General features: G+C 46.2%; 1 protein-coding gene across 3 annotated transcripts in view; it reads left to right on the top strand.

Moving 5' to 3' along the window:
* The first annotated feature begins 2,900 nt into the window (after positions 1–2,900).
* Positions 2,901–15,483, top strand: part of MTM1 (myotubularin 1) — a 98,850-nt gene continuing 86,267 nt past the window's right edge. For 2 of the 3 annotated variants that reach the window (XM_060086614.1, XM_060086613.1), the window contains exon 1: positions 2,901–2,950. The gene's annotated coding sequence lies outside the window, so the exon portion shown is untranslated. Of the gene's footprint in view, positions 2,951–3,160; positions 3,223–15,483 lie in introns of those variants that run through there. The other variant, XM_060086615.1, reaches the window with a different exon arrangement.

Below are 15,483 nucleotides of genomic sequence, written 5' to 3'. Positions count from 1 at the left end.
TTCCGAGAGATGTACTTGCCCAAAGTCACACACCCAACAAATGGAAGAGCTAGAAGGAGCCCAGGGGCCTTCGTGCCAATGCCCAGGGGCCTGCCCCCGCCCTCTCCCACCTCTCTTCCCATCAGCCACCTGGCAGCTTGGGCACACTGCTGCCTTGACACTCTACAGCACACTCACCTCTATCCCTGCTGTGCTAGGACGCAGCAACCCTGGGAAGCGGCCTTCGACTCCTTTTTTCAGAGGAAGCAGCTAATGATCAGAGAGGTGAAGTGACATTCCCAAGGCTAACAGCTTGTCTATAGAATTGCTGGGACTGGCATTCAGTTTTCCTGATTCCAAGCACTTTCTGCCAGAGCCCAGTTCCCTGTAGTTACATCAAAAAGTTTTCATTTCTGACCACTTCCGTCTTCAGCTTTCTCCTTCATAAGGACGCCCTTCCCTTTCCTCCAACTTCCTCCACTTCAGGCCCAATGGAGGGAACCTGATAGAATAAGGTGATCGCAGCCCCCAGCCTGCATCAAGCTGAGGTGGGGTGGGGACTGCAGGGGTCAAAGTATCATCACCAGGGCCCTTGGGGTGAGTGTGCTGAGGGAGAGAAGTAGGAAACAGGCCATTTCCTCTCTCAGGCCTGCTTCTCCCCCAGGAGGCCGAGGGTGGGAGAAGGGGCATACCTAGCCAGGCCAATGGTGTAGGCCCGTCCTGGTTCTGCCTGCTTTACTTCCCCCAACTTGGGGGAACAGGATGGAGCCCATAACCTAGGAGGCACCTCTAGTCTGTGCCTTAGCAAAAGCAGGCAGCCATTGGTGGGTATGGGTGCAGGATGCCCTACCCAGAAAGCTTATCGGAGAAGCAGCCTCTGTCAAGTCTACTGCTGCTCCCTCTCTGTTGTGCAGAAGCCCCTGACTGGGAGGCCTGCCATCTCTCCACAGGCCCCTGCATTTGAGGTGTGTGTGCAAGTGTGAAACACGAGGAAGCCTGAAGAACCCCCAACACACACAGAGACACTCACACGTCTACTTTGAACTGTGAGCTGCAGCCCCAGCCTGAGGGAGAGCAGGACTTGGTCAAGACTACCGCCAGCTCACCAAGGGCAAGGTGGGAACTCCTCTGCAGGCTTCAGCCTTTACAGTTTTCCAAGTGCTTTCACTTCTCTTCCCTGCGTGATCCTGTGATCCCGCACCTACGCCGTGAGGCAGGCAGGCAGGGGTCTCACCCTCCATTTCACAGGCCAGAAGACTGGTCTTCTCTCCCGGCCCTTTCTGCTTGGGCTGCCTCCTTCTGGAGCTGGGCTGGGCCGGGGCTGGACCCAGGTTGGAGGTGGTGGAGAAATCTTCTTCAGTAACCACCTCCTTAGGACGAGGAGTGTCCTTGCTCTGTGCCCTGCCCCTCGCCCCCCACTCCCATTGAGCAAAGGGCTTCAGCCTCATCCTTGAACGCAGTGCCTACGGTAGGCAAGGCCGCCCACCCAGCGGCCGTCCTCCCTCCATCCAACCACAGGTCCCTCTCTCCCTCTGCTCCAAGACTCACAGGTTCGGGAATCTGGTTACTGACGCAATGCATGCAGTCAAGAAGCTTTTCTGAGCAATCTTTGAAATCGGGTACAAAAGTGAATGTGCTTCAAAGAAGTTCCCAGTCTGGGGAGGGGAGTTGACAGGGCAGAAGGGTAAGCACTTCTCATCAGTGCTATGAGAAGGGCTCTGGGGGAGGGGGGAGCTTCTAATTCTGCCTGGCCCCGAGCAAGTGCTATTCTGCTGCCTTTCTAGAAATCTGGTCAATCCAGGAGAAAGGAAGAACAAGCGTAAGGGGCTGGAGGGAGGAAAGAACAGTGGTGCATCCAGAGAATAGAAAGAAGTTCCCTGTGATTAGACCAGAACTTGGAGGGAAGAGAGAGGGAAGAGGCACATTGGGAGAAGTGGCTGAAGAGTAGGTGGGGTTCGCGTCTGCAGGGCCTTGTTACTCAGATGAGAAATCTTGACTCTTCAATAGCGTTAATATGTTTGTGTATATATTTAATGATATATGGTTATTTACACACACAGACACACATATAGTGGTATTGTGTTTTTAGACGCTGGAGTACTAAGAATAGAAGAAGCAAAAAACGGCATGTTAAAGTAATCCTATTTACCGTCATTTACCTGACCTGCTTATGTATAATTATAATGTATCACAAGGACTATTACAGATATTCTATGAGAATTTTTTTTCTAATTACACACTGAATTCTCTTCCTGAAATTGTCTTTTTTTCTTTTCCTTTCTTTTTCCTGGGTTAATGGTCGCCTGTCCCAAACCTCAGAAAAGTAGAAGGAACTTTGTCCTGAAATGTTTCCTTTCACTAAGTCTCAAGAGAGTTCTTGTAAAGGTGCTGACATAGCATGAAGGACACCAGAGTCAGTGAAATTTTTTTCCCTTACAGTATCTCAACTTCATGCAGCCAACCCTATGAGCCCCCAAATAGCTCAATTTAGCGACAGCCGCTAAAGTTTTATCTAGAGAAGTTTTCCCTCTGGGTTTCCCCCTCGTTGGAGAAAAACAGTGAGACGCAAAGAATAATTCTCGGACTACACTTCCCAGCGGCCTCCGCTCGGCGCCTAGTCCAACTTCCCTTAACAGGGGTGGCCCCTAGCATCTTGGTCCCGCCCATTCCTGGCACCGTATTTAGAACTACAACTCCTAGCTGTCTCCACGCGCCGGGCCCCTGAAACAGGGTTTCCCAGCAGCCTCCAGGGCGAAGAGCCCCGCCCCTCGGGGCTGCTTCCCAGGCTTGGCCGGCGCCCTCTACCCGCCCCGCCCCCGGCACGTGACGCACCCCCACCAACCGGCGCGCGGAGGAGGGCGGCGGGCGGTGGCCGAGGGCGGGGAGGCCGCAGGGGGCGGGGCCTGGAGGGGGCGGAGCGGGGCCCGGGAGCCGAGCAGCCTGGCAACGGCGGTGGCGCCCGGACCCCGAGGTGGGTGCGCGGTTGCAGCTGGCCTGGCTCCGAGCCGGGCGCTGCGGGGACCCGTGGTGGTGGTGGGGCCGGGAGGAGGAAGTTGGGACTCCTGGGGCCGGCAAGTCCCACGGGGCCTCGCAGCCCCCGCGGGGGTGGGCGGGGGGAGGGGGGTTAGCGCGAGTGCCTTCGCTGTCCCGGCCGGCTAGGGCTGAGGCCGGGGAGCAGCAGGCAGGTGCCTCCGGCTTCCCTCGTTCTCCCCGCCCAAGGTCCCGGGCCGGCGGCGGGCGAAGGTAGGAACAGGAATCGGGCCGGGAGGCTGGGGGAGTGGGGGCGTCGCGGCCGCTGCCCGGACTTTCCTTCCCCGTCCCGGGGCGGCAAGCGGGCCGAGTGGCCGCCCTGCCTCCCCGGCGACGCGCCGCGGCTGGTCTTCACCCTGGCCCTCCGGGCGGGGCGAGTGCCTGCCGCATCCCCCGTGGGTCCTGCGGAGGGGCCGTAGCCTGGCACTGTCCGTGAAGACTCGATCGGCGCTCCTGGACAGTGTTTCTGTGCCATGCATGGGAGGTTTATCTGCTTTTGCAACAGTTGAGGGAAGATCTGAGGAGGGAACGGTTAGTTCCCTGATACGCAGTCGGAAGTATGCACAGGCACGAGCAAGCGCCCTTTGCCGGGTTGCCTCCCTTAACTGTCTTGCTGCGCTCAGGAAGTGAAAACTAATTTTAGTTTTTGCCTAAGCAAATGTGAAATCAATCTGCTGAAAAACCTATATCACGGGCTTTATAGACGCATGCAAAGTGTGAAGCGAAGTGGATTGAGACTGGTTTTTAAACAGACATAGTAGACCTTCACAAGAATGGAATCATGCCGTATTAGAATTGACTGGGACCTTTAAGTTTATATAGTTAACTTGTTTCCCCGATAGGGAAGCTAAGGCCCAGAGAGGTTAACTAATGTGACAACTTAATGGCAACTTAAAGGCAAAGCTAATATCACAAGTCAGGTTTCTGGGGGCATCTCAGCATCTGCGTAGCTGGGTAGTTTTTATCACAGCTCAGTTTTGTTCCTTGTAAAGTATCCACCGTAGAGTCTAGAGACCGAGCCAGCGATTTTGTTGTAGTCCAAACCATGTTTGAATTACCTTCAAAACCAGTTTACCAGCCAAATAAGACTCTTGGGCTTGTTCATTTATAGACAGCTTTCTCTTTCATCCAACATATATATTGGGCATGATCACTTGTTCACCAGATTTGACTCTGAATGACTTTTGGCTGTTTCACAAAACCCAGTATACCCTTGAGAGATTCCACAGCATGGAGTAGGTTCAAACCAGAGGTCCTGCCACTGTGTAGCAGCTTCCCGAGGTACTTGAAAGTGGAGAGCATCCGTAGGGGCTTTTAGAGTCTAGTATGGTTATTCAACGATTGGTCTCCTTACCTTAAAATTCTAACTTGTATTTATTAAGTTGTCAGTGGTTTCATTCATTAAACGCAGAATGCCCATGCTGTGCCCGCAGTGTCCTGAGTGCCGGGAAGACAGCAGACGGCACCACTGACGAGGTCCCTGCCTTACAGAGCTTCTGTGTGGGGAAGCGGACAATAAAAAAATAAACAATGATAGATTTTCCGGCGGAGATGAGCGCTATGAGGAAGAATAGAGCTCTGAAGCTCTGACATGACCATCCAGCAGGCCAGCATGATTGAGAGGGGGTTGGGTATCACTTAGCATCGCTAGTGTTAGATGGTCAGCGGCGGCTCCATTAAAGCAAATCGCCAAATCCAAAAAGTAAATCTGTCTGAATCCAGGAGATCCTACGGGGTCGTCATTTCTCCAGCCATTGCCTGTTGGATGATAAGTTTGGCACAGCCTCATTTTTACTTGCGTTTTCCCCTCCCATGCAAACAGTAAGTGGTTTCAAACACCCAGGGTGGCGCCCTTCAAACCCCTCGCAGTCTCAGTAGCTGCCTCACTCCAGCTACGGAAGGCCCTGCTGACTGAGGTCAGGGTTAGGTGTTGATCCCATGCCAGTGTCTGCTGGCTGTGAACTACCTGACACAAGGATTTCTCTTCCCGCACATTGGTTTGTACTTGGAACCTATCATGTGAAGGGATCCTCATTCCTTGTGTTGTGTGCTTTGTAAAGAAACTAGTTCAATTTGAAATTAGCTCTAGAGTCAAGAGGCACCCAACTTCCCCAGAAGAGTGCCAATGAAATGGCATTAGTGATAACTTACCATAGAATTTCATCTGCTTAGTACCTTTTCAGTTCTATCCTATTCTGTATGTTCAGTGGCTTCAAAGCAAATGTTTTCATTTTTATAGGTTCCGAAAAATCATTAAAGTTACCCCCAAAATACGCCAATGTTCTTTGTTCCAAAATGAAAGGAGGATTAACAGAATGTAGTTACTTTAAAAACCACTGAAAGAACATGGGGTTCTTGCTCTTACTGGGGGCTCCAAAATAAGGAGAAAAGTGGAGCCTCTTCAAGGCTTAGGCGACATTTTGAACTGGTGGCCAAGGATTTCAAAAGGCCAGAGTTTCTCTTATTTTCAAAGTTTTTTCAATTTTATCAAAGAATAAGAGGTTGTTTTCATTACTCGCTAGTAATTTCCCTTCCCTGTTTCTGACCTCTTTGAAGTTCTGCTTTCTTTATTTTCTAGTTTCTCTGTTCATTATTCCTTTTTGGCAGATCGGGGGACAGGGGCTGTCGTTCACCTTTAAGGTGTTTACTCAGGATTTGAATCCTGCCTAACTTTGGGGGAGTTCCTTACCTCTGTGCCTCAGCTTCCTTATCTGTAAAATGAAGATATTAACAACAGTACCTTCCTCCCAGGGTTGTTGGCCTGCCTGTGTGATAAGATATGTTAGGTGCTTACAATAGCATCTTACACATAGTAGGCACTCAAGAAATGTTAACTGTTACTGACTTGAGCTACATGGAACTCCTTTCTTTTAAAGAAAAAAAAATGATTCTAACCATGTCCCAATAAACTTTTGGAAATCCAGTAAGCGTGATTTTCTAGACATTTCCCTGCATTTCATTGTTGACCCGAACTTTGAGTTTCAGGTGGCATTGGCAGCAGCTCACACAGTTCCTGCACGGCTAAGTTCTCTTCACTGTTTGGACTCAGAAATTACTCAAGCCCATATTTTGTTTGTTACTACAGACAGGGATAGAGCAAGAGAGGCTTTCTTCCAGTTCCTCTCCCTCGAGAGCCAGAGAGGACCAGGAGACCCAGTTGGGGTTAGTCGAGTGAGATCCAGTTGCCATCCTGTAGTCAGAGGATGGTTTCTCATATTAAATGTTTACAACGGATTTATCCACAGGACCACCAGGAGAGTGGCATCCTTTTTAAGAATGTAGTAGGCATCTCTTTAGAAAATTGGCATCGTGCACTAGTGCTTTCTATCTCTACCCAGAGGAACAAAGAGTGGTAAAGGAGCCTTGTGTCTGTGGGAGGTGGTAGAAAGCCCCTTCTTAACTCCGTGACACTGGACGAGTCATTTTGCCTCGCTGCTGGTGGTTCCTCCATCTGTAAGATAGAGCTAAGACAGCCTGCACCACCAAGCTCCCAGAGCTCTTCAGAGAATCCAGTGTGCATCAATGTCCTTTGCAGACTGTACAGCGTTATTATTATTGCATCTGTGGGCGTTATTATTATTGCATCTGTGCCTTATATAAGCCGTCGCTATTTGGAGAACTGGTGAGAGAGGGCAGCATCCTTCCTGTTCTTGACCCATCTGCCCCCGAGCTGTAGGTGTGGCCTCTCTGACCCCCACCCCCAGCTTCTGTCAGCATTGAAATATGCAAGTGTTTTGTTGCCTCTCTCAGACCTGAAGCCATTGGTACACCTTGTGAGCTTCCATCTTGTTTATTCCTCAAATGATAGTACTGTGTAGCCAACAATCCCAGGGCGATAACAAGGCGATCTCTGCACCAGGGAATATTGCCTGCCTTTCCTGCCTCAGAATGGAAGCCTTTCGTTTTTTAAATCAACACTTTACCTTAGCTCCACAATGCAGCTTGAGGCCCTGCCGGGTTCCTCCACTCCTGGGGGCGGGATGGGAAGAAATCCAGGGACGTGATTGCTCTCCGGGTCCACAGCACCTTCCCTGTTCGAACAGGATGGGTGCCGAGTGCTCTTTTCTTGTTACTTGACTTTGTTCCTCAGGATCTTGAAATGACTCCATAGGTAGCTTTGAAATTTCATGTACGTTTAGTATTGCTCTTCCTTGACTCTCTTGTGATATGTAACACCTGTGTATTTCAGCAGTAATTTGTTTCATCTTCCAAGCTTGTAATAAAGAGGGCTGAGGTTGAAGACGTTTTTTCTGGGCAGGTGAAACCTAACATGGCCCTGTACACGCAGTGGACATTTAGTAAATGTTCTTTGACTTGAACTGGACAAGGGGGCATAGCTTAGAATTGTTGGGATGTGTTCATTTCAACAAATTCTGTTACCTATCTAGAGATCAGAGTACCGGATGAGTACAAGATGTAAGGGAGCTCATGCTTAGTCTTTCTTTCCATGGTCAATTAGCAAATGAATAAGAAAGCACTGAGTCCAGTGGGGCGAGAGGTGCCACACGTTGCTTTCCTACCTTTTTCTTCCCAGCTTCTGGATTTTTAGACTATTGTCACCAGTAGTTTGAGTTTAGGTTTGTTTTTTGCTTTGCTTGTTGGTATGTTTGGGGGTGGGAAGGGGTAAGGGAAGTTGAAGGTAATAATTGAAAGTAAAAATAGAAGTAACTTGTTTGTAACTCGTTCAGCTCTTATTCCCTTGCCTACAGATCTCGGCGACACGGTGATGCCCTTTCTTTACCTTGTGATAATTGTTATAGGTGATGCCCTTTCTTTACCTTGTGATAATTGTTATATATTGCTATCTTGTCCTTGGGCATTTTGTGAGAAGGAGGCGCTGTGTGTTTCCCAGAGCCTCTTCCAACGGAACGGGCTGCTTCGCCAGGGTGTCCTGCTTTCACCTTCACAGGAGCTCTTGAGGCGGAGGTGGGTCATAAAGGGGATTCTTAGCATCAGGTGGTGTTGCTTGAAATGCCCTTGTGTGACCCTCAAGTTCCTTTATGGCCCTGGGACGACTTAGGAGGGGACTGAGCTGTCAGGGTTCATTCCAGCAGGTCTGGAATCCGCCCGAGCTGTTTTACTGGAAGAGGAAATGTACCTGCACAGCAGTGACCAACTGCGACCTGTCAGTACTATCCGTGCGTCACAGTTAGAAGGAAGATTGCACTCGGTGTCAGTGAGACCCCAGGAGGGTGCTGCCGTTGACACTGGTTGTGTGGCAGGCAGGATAGAAGAACCCCCAAACAAGATTCCATTTTGAGCGTCCTGGTCCTGAGATGTTCTTGCACACATCGGTGCTCCTGGATCTGTCAGAGAGAGTGGGAGTCCCTGCCGCCCTCCCAGGTGGAGGACAGCCGGAGCTGGCCCTCACCTCTCTGTAGCCCTTGCTGCGAGACATAATAACTGATTTTTTAAAGTTGAGGCTGAATGTAACCCTGCTGCCATTTCCTTTCTTCACTGTTATCAACTCTGAAATGATATGATCCTTTCTCCAGAGCTTCCCATCATATCTGTGCCACAAAACAGTTTTTCCTTGTTGCTAAAACTGTTCTTGTTCCTCTGCTCCTGGGAGCTTAGGAGAAATGCAGAATCTTAGGGCCCCGTAGACCTACCCAACCAGAATCTGCAGGCTAACAAGACCCCCAGGTGATCTCTATGTAAATTAAAGTTTGAGGAAGTTGGTCTAAGTAGCAGTTCACATCCCGGCTTCCGGATCCTTTGGGATCACGCTGTTCATTAGAAAAATAATTCAAGCCACATGTGTAATCCCGTTTTCCTAGTAGCCGCATTAAAAAGACAGATGAAATCAATTTTTATAATATATATTATTCAACCCAGTATGTCCAAAATATTATCATTTCAACATGTAATCAGTATGATAATTAGTGAGATGTTCCCCTCCCCTTATTTGCAGTAAGTTGTCGAAATCCAGCAGGTATTTTACATCTACAGCACGCCTGTTTGGACTAGGCATATTTCAGGCTCCACGTACTAGTAGCTCCAAGTGTTGGACAGTATAGCTTTGAGAGATACGTTTTGGCCTTGATTTGATGATGATGTCATCAGATTTGCTGTCCATGCTCAAAGAGCAGTTAGAGCCTCTACTGCCTGGGTAATAACTTGCATTAACGTTCGGTGTAATCGGTGCGGAGCCCTTTGCCCGGTGCTACCGCGTACATCTCATTTGAATCCTCACAACTTTGTTTCAGAGAGTTCTTCTCTGGGTTTCAGCTTGGTAACCTGTATTGAGAAATCGCCATCGGTAGACGTGTGGAATGCAAGCTTCTTTCTCGGGGGCATCTTCAAAGGACTCAAGGGACGCCTCTCCTCTGGCTCAGGGCGGAAATGGAAGCTTCCTTGCGCGCTGCGGACCTGCAGACCCGTGGTTGGCCACGCTGGCTGCTCATTAGAATCACCTGGGGAGCCTTAACGACCTGCTGCCCCAGCCCCACCCAGACATTCAGATTTATTTGATGGGGTGGGAGGGAAGAGATCAGACATCTGCATTTTAAAGAAGTGCTCTGGGTGATTCTGGCGTGCCGCCCAGCTCGAGAGCAGCTGTCCGCAGCTTTGCTGCGCCGAGAACCACCCGGACTCGGGGTTGAAGTGCAGATCCTGACTCAAGGGGACGGGGATTGGCGGAGAGCCCTCCTCCCGCAGGGGACACGGATGCTGGAGCCGCGGCCCGAGCTCTGACTCCGAGGAACCTGCGCTCCAGAATCACCTGAGGGCGGTTCCCAAGCTCCAAGTTCCCTGGCAGCTAGCCTGGAGTTTCTGATTCAGGAGGTTTGGGGTGGGGCCCAGGATCTGTACTTGAGAAGGCGCGATGTTTTCCATATTTCACCACAAAGTATTATGTTGACTTTAGGGTTTGCGTAGGCACATTTCTAGTGCAATTTTTGGGGGGCGGGGTGGTGCAAATGGATGTTGAGTTTTATCAACCCCCGTTTCTGCCTTTATGGAGATTTGTCCCTCACCCTTTAAACCTGTTAATGCGATGGGCTATTTTAAGGGATTTTCTAATGTAACTTGGTAGCGTTAACCAGGTTTGCATTGCTGGTATGGACGCGTCTCTTACTGCTGGGTTTGTTTGGTAATATTTTCTCCAGGATCTTTACATCTGTATTTGTGAGTGAGATTGGGCTTTAATTTTACTTTCCTCTACTGTCTTTGTCTAGCTTAGTATCGTTTTGCTAGCCTTATACAGTGAGTGAGAGCATTCCCTTTTTCTGGTCTCTGGAAGATTGTATAAAACTGGAGTTACTTGTTCCTTGAATATTTAGAAGAACTTGCCCCAGAGCCAGCTGTGCCTGGTGCTTTTGGTGTGGGAAGGTTTTAAACTACCAGTTAGTATCTGCCATATCTGTACTTACATCTATCTTTTCATTCTTAAATCTTCATATTGTTTGTGCCTTCTCTCTTTTTTTCTTGATGAGTCTTACCAGAGGTTTGTCTGGTTGTGGTTATGCACTATAAGGTTTGTCACTGTGTAGAAAGGAATGAGCAGAATTGTATTCTCCAGCGTCTTTTTGATTAACTTTAATGAAACGATATGATTTGAAAGTCAAATTTTTATCAAGGTATATTCTGAAAAGCTTTACTTTCACTCCTGTCTCCTGCCAGACATGCTGTTTCTCCCAGACACTCCAATCAATATTATTAGTTTTTAGTTCATTCTTCTGTGTTTCTTCTTTTGCACACTTGAGCTAGTGCACACGTGTGTGCACCACACACACACACTTTAACACTTACTGCATTTCCTCCCTTTTCTTACACCAAAAAAGCATACTACATACACTATTCAGCCTCTTGCTTTCTTTTTTTTAAAATAAATTTATTTATTTATTTATGGCTGCATTGGGTCTTTGTTGCTGCGCACGGGCTTTCTCAAGTTGCAGGGAGCGGGGGGGGGGGCCCTCTTCGTTGCGGTGCGCAGGCTTCTCATTGCGGTGGCTTCTCTTGTTGTGGAGCACGGGCTCTAGGTGCACGGGCTTCAGTAGTTGTGGCCCGCGGGCTCAGTAGTTGTGGCCCGCAGGCTCTAGGGCGCAGGCTCAGTAGTTATGGCGCACGGGCTTAGTTGCTCCGCGCGGCATGTGGGATCTTCCTGGACCAGGGCTCGAACCTGTGTCCCCTGCATTGGCAGGTGGATTCTTAACCACTGTACCGCCAGGGAAGTCCCAGCCTCTTGCTGTCTTCACTTAAAATATACCCTTGAAATCTTTTTGTCTTCATTTTCTCTGCTTTTTTGGATTCATTTTGCTGCTTGGATGTTTCAAAACACAGTATTTTTATTATTATTTAGTTCTAATATATTCTGATTTCCATTGTGATTATTTCATTCACAATGGAGTTGTTTAGAAGTTTATTTTTAAATTTACAAATATGTTTTCAAGGTATTTTAAAAACTGATTTCTAAGTTAACTGCACGATGGTCAGAGAATGTGGTTTGAATACTAGTAGTTCTTTGAAGTGATTTGATGGTAGGTTTATATAGATATTATTTTGTGGTTGGCTTCTTTCATTTAGTGTAAAGCTTTTTATATTCATCCATGTTTTGTCATTCATCATGTATCAGCAGTTGGTGACTTTCTTTTGCTAAATCCTATTCCATAGTTTGGCTGTAACAAAATGTCCATGCACTAGTTGATGAACATTTGAGTTAATTCAGTTATTTGGCCATTATGAATAAAGCTGCTATGAACAGTTGCTTACTAGTCTTTGTGTGGACTCATATTTTCAGTTGTCTTGTGTAAATACTTAGGTGTGGCTTTGCTGGGCCATATGCTTTGTGTATGTTTAACTTTACAAGAAACTGTCACACTCTTCTCCAGTGTCTGTGCCATTTTGCGTTCCCATCCCACTGGCAAAGTAAAGTAGGAGAGTTCTGCTTGGGCCACGTTCTCACTAACATTTGTTATTGTCTGTTCTGTTAAATTGTAGCCATTTCAGTGGGTGTGTAATAGTAGTTCATTGTGCGTGTTCCTAATGACTAATGATGGTGAGTATGTCTTCTTGTGCTTATTGAGCATTTGTATATCTTATTTGATGAAGTGTCCCCTCAGATCTTTTGCCTGTTTCTTATTGGATTGTCTGTCAGTTCTTTATATCTTGGTATTTTGGATACAGGCCTTTATTAGATAGATAATTTGCAAGTACTTTCTCCTGAACTGTGATTTACTGTGATTTACTGTTTCATTTTCTAAAGTGTGCCTTTGAAAGAACAATTAATTTTGATGAAGTCCAGTTTATTGGTTTTTTTCTCTTATGGTTTATGCTTTTTGTGCTCTAAAAAAACTTTGCCTAAGTTCACAAAGATTTCCCCCTGTGTCTCCCTCTAGACTTTTGCAGTTTTAGCTCTTTGTTTAGACCTATTTTGGCAGATAGACCCTAGGGTGGAACCCCTGATTTCTGCCCCCCACCCCCATGTTCATACCCTGTGTAATCCCTTCCTTTGAGTATACAGCTTTCTGAGACCTTGAGCAGAGGATCTCGGTAAGGCATGCCCAGACTGCTGACCCACGACCCACACAAACTGTGAGATAATTAACATGTGTTGTTTACAGCTATTAAGTTTGTTATACAACAGTATAAAACTAATACTTATGTGCTTCATTTCAAGTTAATTTTGCATATTGTGTGAAGTAAGGGTCAAGATTCACTTTTTTCCATATGGACATCAAATTGTTCCAGCCTCATTTGTGGAAAAGACTGTCTTTTTCCCATTGAATAACCTTGTTACCTTTGTTGGAAGTCAATTAACCATTGCTAGGACCTCCAAAAGATGGGCCTAATTCTGCAGTCTATTCTGTTCCATTGATCTATATGTCTAATCTTATGATACCAGAACCACACAGTCTTGATTACTGAGGCATTATAGCAAGTTTGGAAATTGGGTAGGGGAAGTACTCCAACTTTGTTCTTTTTTATTCCCCCCTCCCCCCTCAAGGTTATTTTGGCTATTCTTGGTCCTTTGCTTTTCCATATAAATTTCAGAATCATCTTGTCAATTTCTATGACAAAGCCTACTGGGATTTGATAGAGATTGCATTGAATCTATGGATCAATATTGACATCATAACAATGTTGAGTGTTCTGATCCTTGAGCGTGATATGTTTCTCCATGTATTTAGGTCGTCTTAAATTTTCTCAGCAGTGTTTTACAGTTTTCAGTGTATGGATCTTGTACACATTTTTGTTAAATGTATCCCTAAATATTTTATTTTTTAAATTATGCAGATGATATTTTTATACTTCAGTGCTCATTTGTCCATTGCTAATGATACAAATACAATTTTTTATGTTGATATTGTATATCATGCTGACTTACTAAATTTATTTACTAGTTCTAGTAGTTTTTCTCTAGTATTCTTAGGATTTTTTACACAAGTGACCATGTTGTCTGCAAATACAATTTTAAGTCTTCCTTTCAATATGTTATGTCTTTTATTTCTTTTTCTTGTCTTGTTAAAGTTGCTAGGATCTCTAAAATATATCAAATGCAAGCAATAAGACCAACAGTCCTTGCCTTATTCCCACACTTGGTGGGAAAGCATTGCATCTTTCACCATTAAGTAGATGTTAGTTATAGGTTTTCCATAGGTTACCTTATCTATTCCTAGTTTGCTGAGATTTTTTTAAAAAATCATTATTAGATGTTGAATTATGTTTGTAGAAGCTATGTCTTAGATATAATCTTCAGGAAGATAGTATACCTCATGAACAGCCCTGTTGACTCTACATAGTCACCACATTCATACTATTATCAACCACCACTACCCAGCTTTTCCTCCTAGTGTCGATAACAGAATTTCCATCTGGAGCTTGGGAATTCTTTTATTTTTCTATGTACCAGCATATACAGTCATCCCTCAGTATCCATGGGGGATTGGTTCCAGGACCCGTTGTGGATACCAGAATCCATGGATGCTCAAGTGCCATAGTCAGCCCTCTGTATCTGTGGGTTCTGCATCTGTAGATATGGAGGGCCGACTGTATTGCTCCTTCAAAGCCATGGCAATTCTGTGTCAGGTTCATGTGTCATTGTTATGGTACTGGAATTTCTTCATCTTCTTTCTTTGGTATTCTTTTGACACTGGTTTTGGTTCCTCTTCATCTCCTTGCCTTTTTTATTTCTGCCTTTTTTTCTTTGATTATTTCTTCCACGTCTATGAAAACTTCCTCCCTGCTAATAGTGCCAAGTTCTTGAAGTGTGTGCGTGTGTGTCTGTAGCAGGGATGGGTGGCCACTTGTATTTGTGGCTGGAATAATAGGTAACTGCCCCAAGTAGGAATATAACCATTGTCCATACTGTGGGTCACTGCAAGTCTCCCTTTCTGAAACTACAAGGCTTCTAGTGAAGCCAGTCTTTGGAGATTCCCTTTAGACACTCCTTTAACTACTATGGCAAAGTGCCTACTGCACAGGCTACGAGTCCTGCTGCTGATCTCTGTTAACCTTCAAGGCCAACCTGCTCTTGTAAATTAGGACTAATTAAGAAGTATCAAGCCCAGCATTTTTAACAATTGGGAGATCCTAGGCAACATTCAAAAACCTCACCTGCTGCTTTTTCTTCTAGCCCATGTAGAGAAGGGACAGGTAGCTCCAAATCAAAATTTTCCAGCCCAGTTTTTGGAACTCTTCTTTGGAATTGCCTTCAGAGACCATGACCATGACAACTTTTACAAAATATCCTCAATGGAGTCAAATCTCTGAGCAAAGACTTGACACTTGCCTTCAGCCCCAAATCATTTTGAGGCCCATCTATTAAATAAAGAGAGTGGGCACTCATGGGAAGCATTGTTTTTTGTTTAAAAATTGAGATGTGCATCGCTTCTCAGCCTTTTGGCTAAGATCAAGTGTAAAAATTGAGATATGGTAAAAGTCATGAGATGGTGTCTTATCTAGCTTTAAGCTCTAAAAGCATTTTCAAAAGAATTGGAAGAATACTTTGCATAGTGACAGTGTCCCTGGAATAAGTACACACCATCAAAAGGGACGACTTTGTAGAATAACTCATCTAGCTACATGTGCTCTGATAGACATTTTTAACCCTCATTAAATTTTGTCCTTCTTTTTAATATAATTTGAAAAGACTCTTCCACAATACAAAGTACTACTGCAGTCAAACAAGAAGGAATATACTGGCTCAGGGACTCACAGACATGGATTTGGAGGGGAAAGTCACTATTTGGTTAATCTTTTTTTTTTTTTTTTTTTTTTTTTTTGTGTGTGGTACGCGGGCTTCTCACTGTTGTGGCCTCTCCCGTTGTGGAGCACAGGCTCCAGACGCACAGGCTCAGCAGCCATGGCTCACAGGCCCAGCCGCTCCGCGGCATGTGGGATTTTCCCGGACCAGGGCATGAACCCGTGTCCCCTGCATCGACAGGCGGACTCTCAACCACTGTGCCACCAGGGAAGCCCTGGTTAATCATATTTAAAATGAAGTCTAGTGTTCTTATTTGTGACCAGATTTTA

The sequence above is a fragment of the Mesoplodon densirostris genome, chromosome X, assembly GCF_025265405.1.
Source record: "Mesoplodon densirostris isolate mMesDen1 chromosome X, mMesDen1 primary haplotype, whole genome shotgun sequence".
Classification (NCBI taxonomy): domain Eukaryota; kingdom Metazoa; phylum Chordata; class Mammalia; order Artiodactyla; family Ziphiidae; genus Mesoplodon; species Mesoplodon densirostris.
The sequence above is the reverse complement of the archived record's forward strand: the minus strand, read 5'-3'. Positions and strand labels throughout refer to the sequence as shown.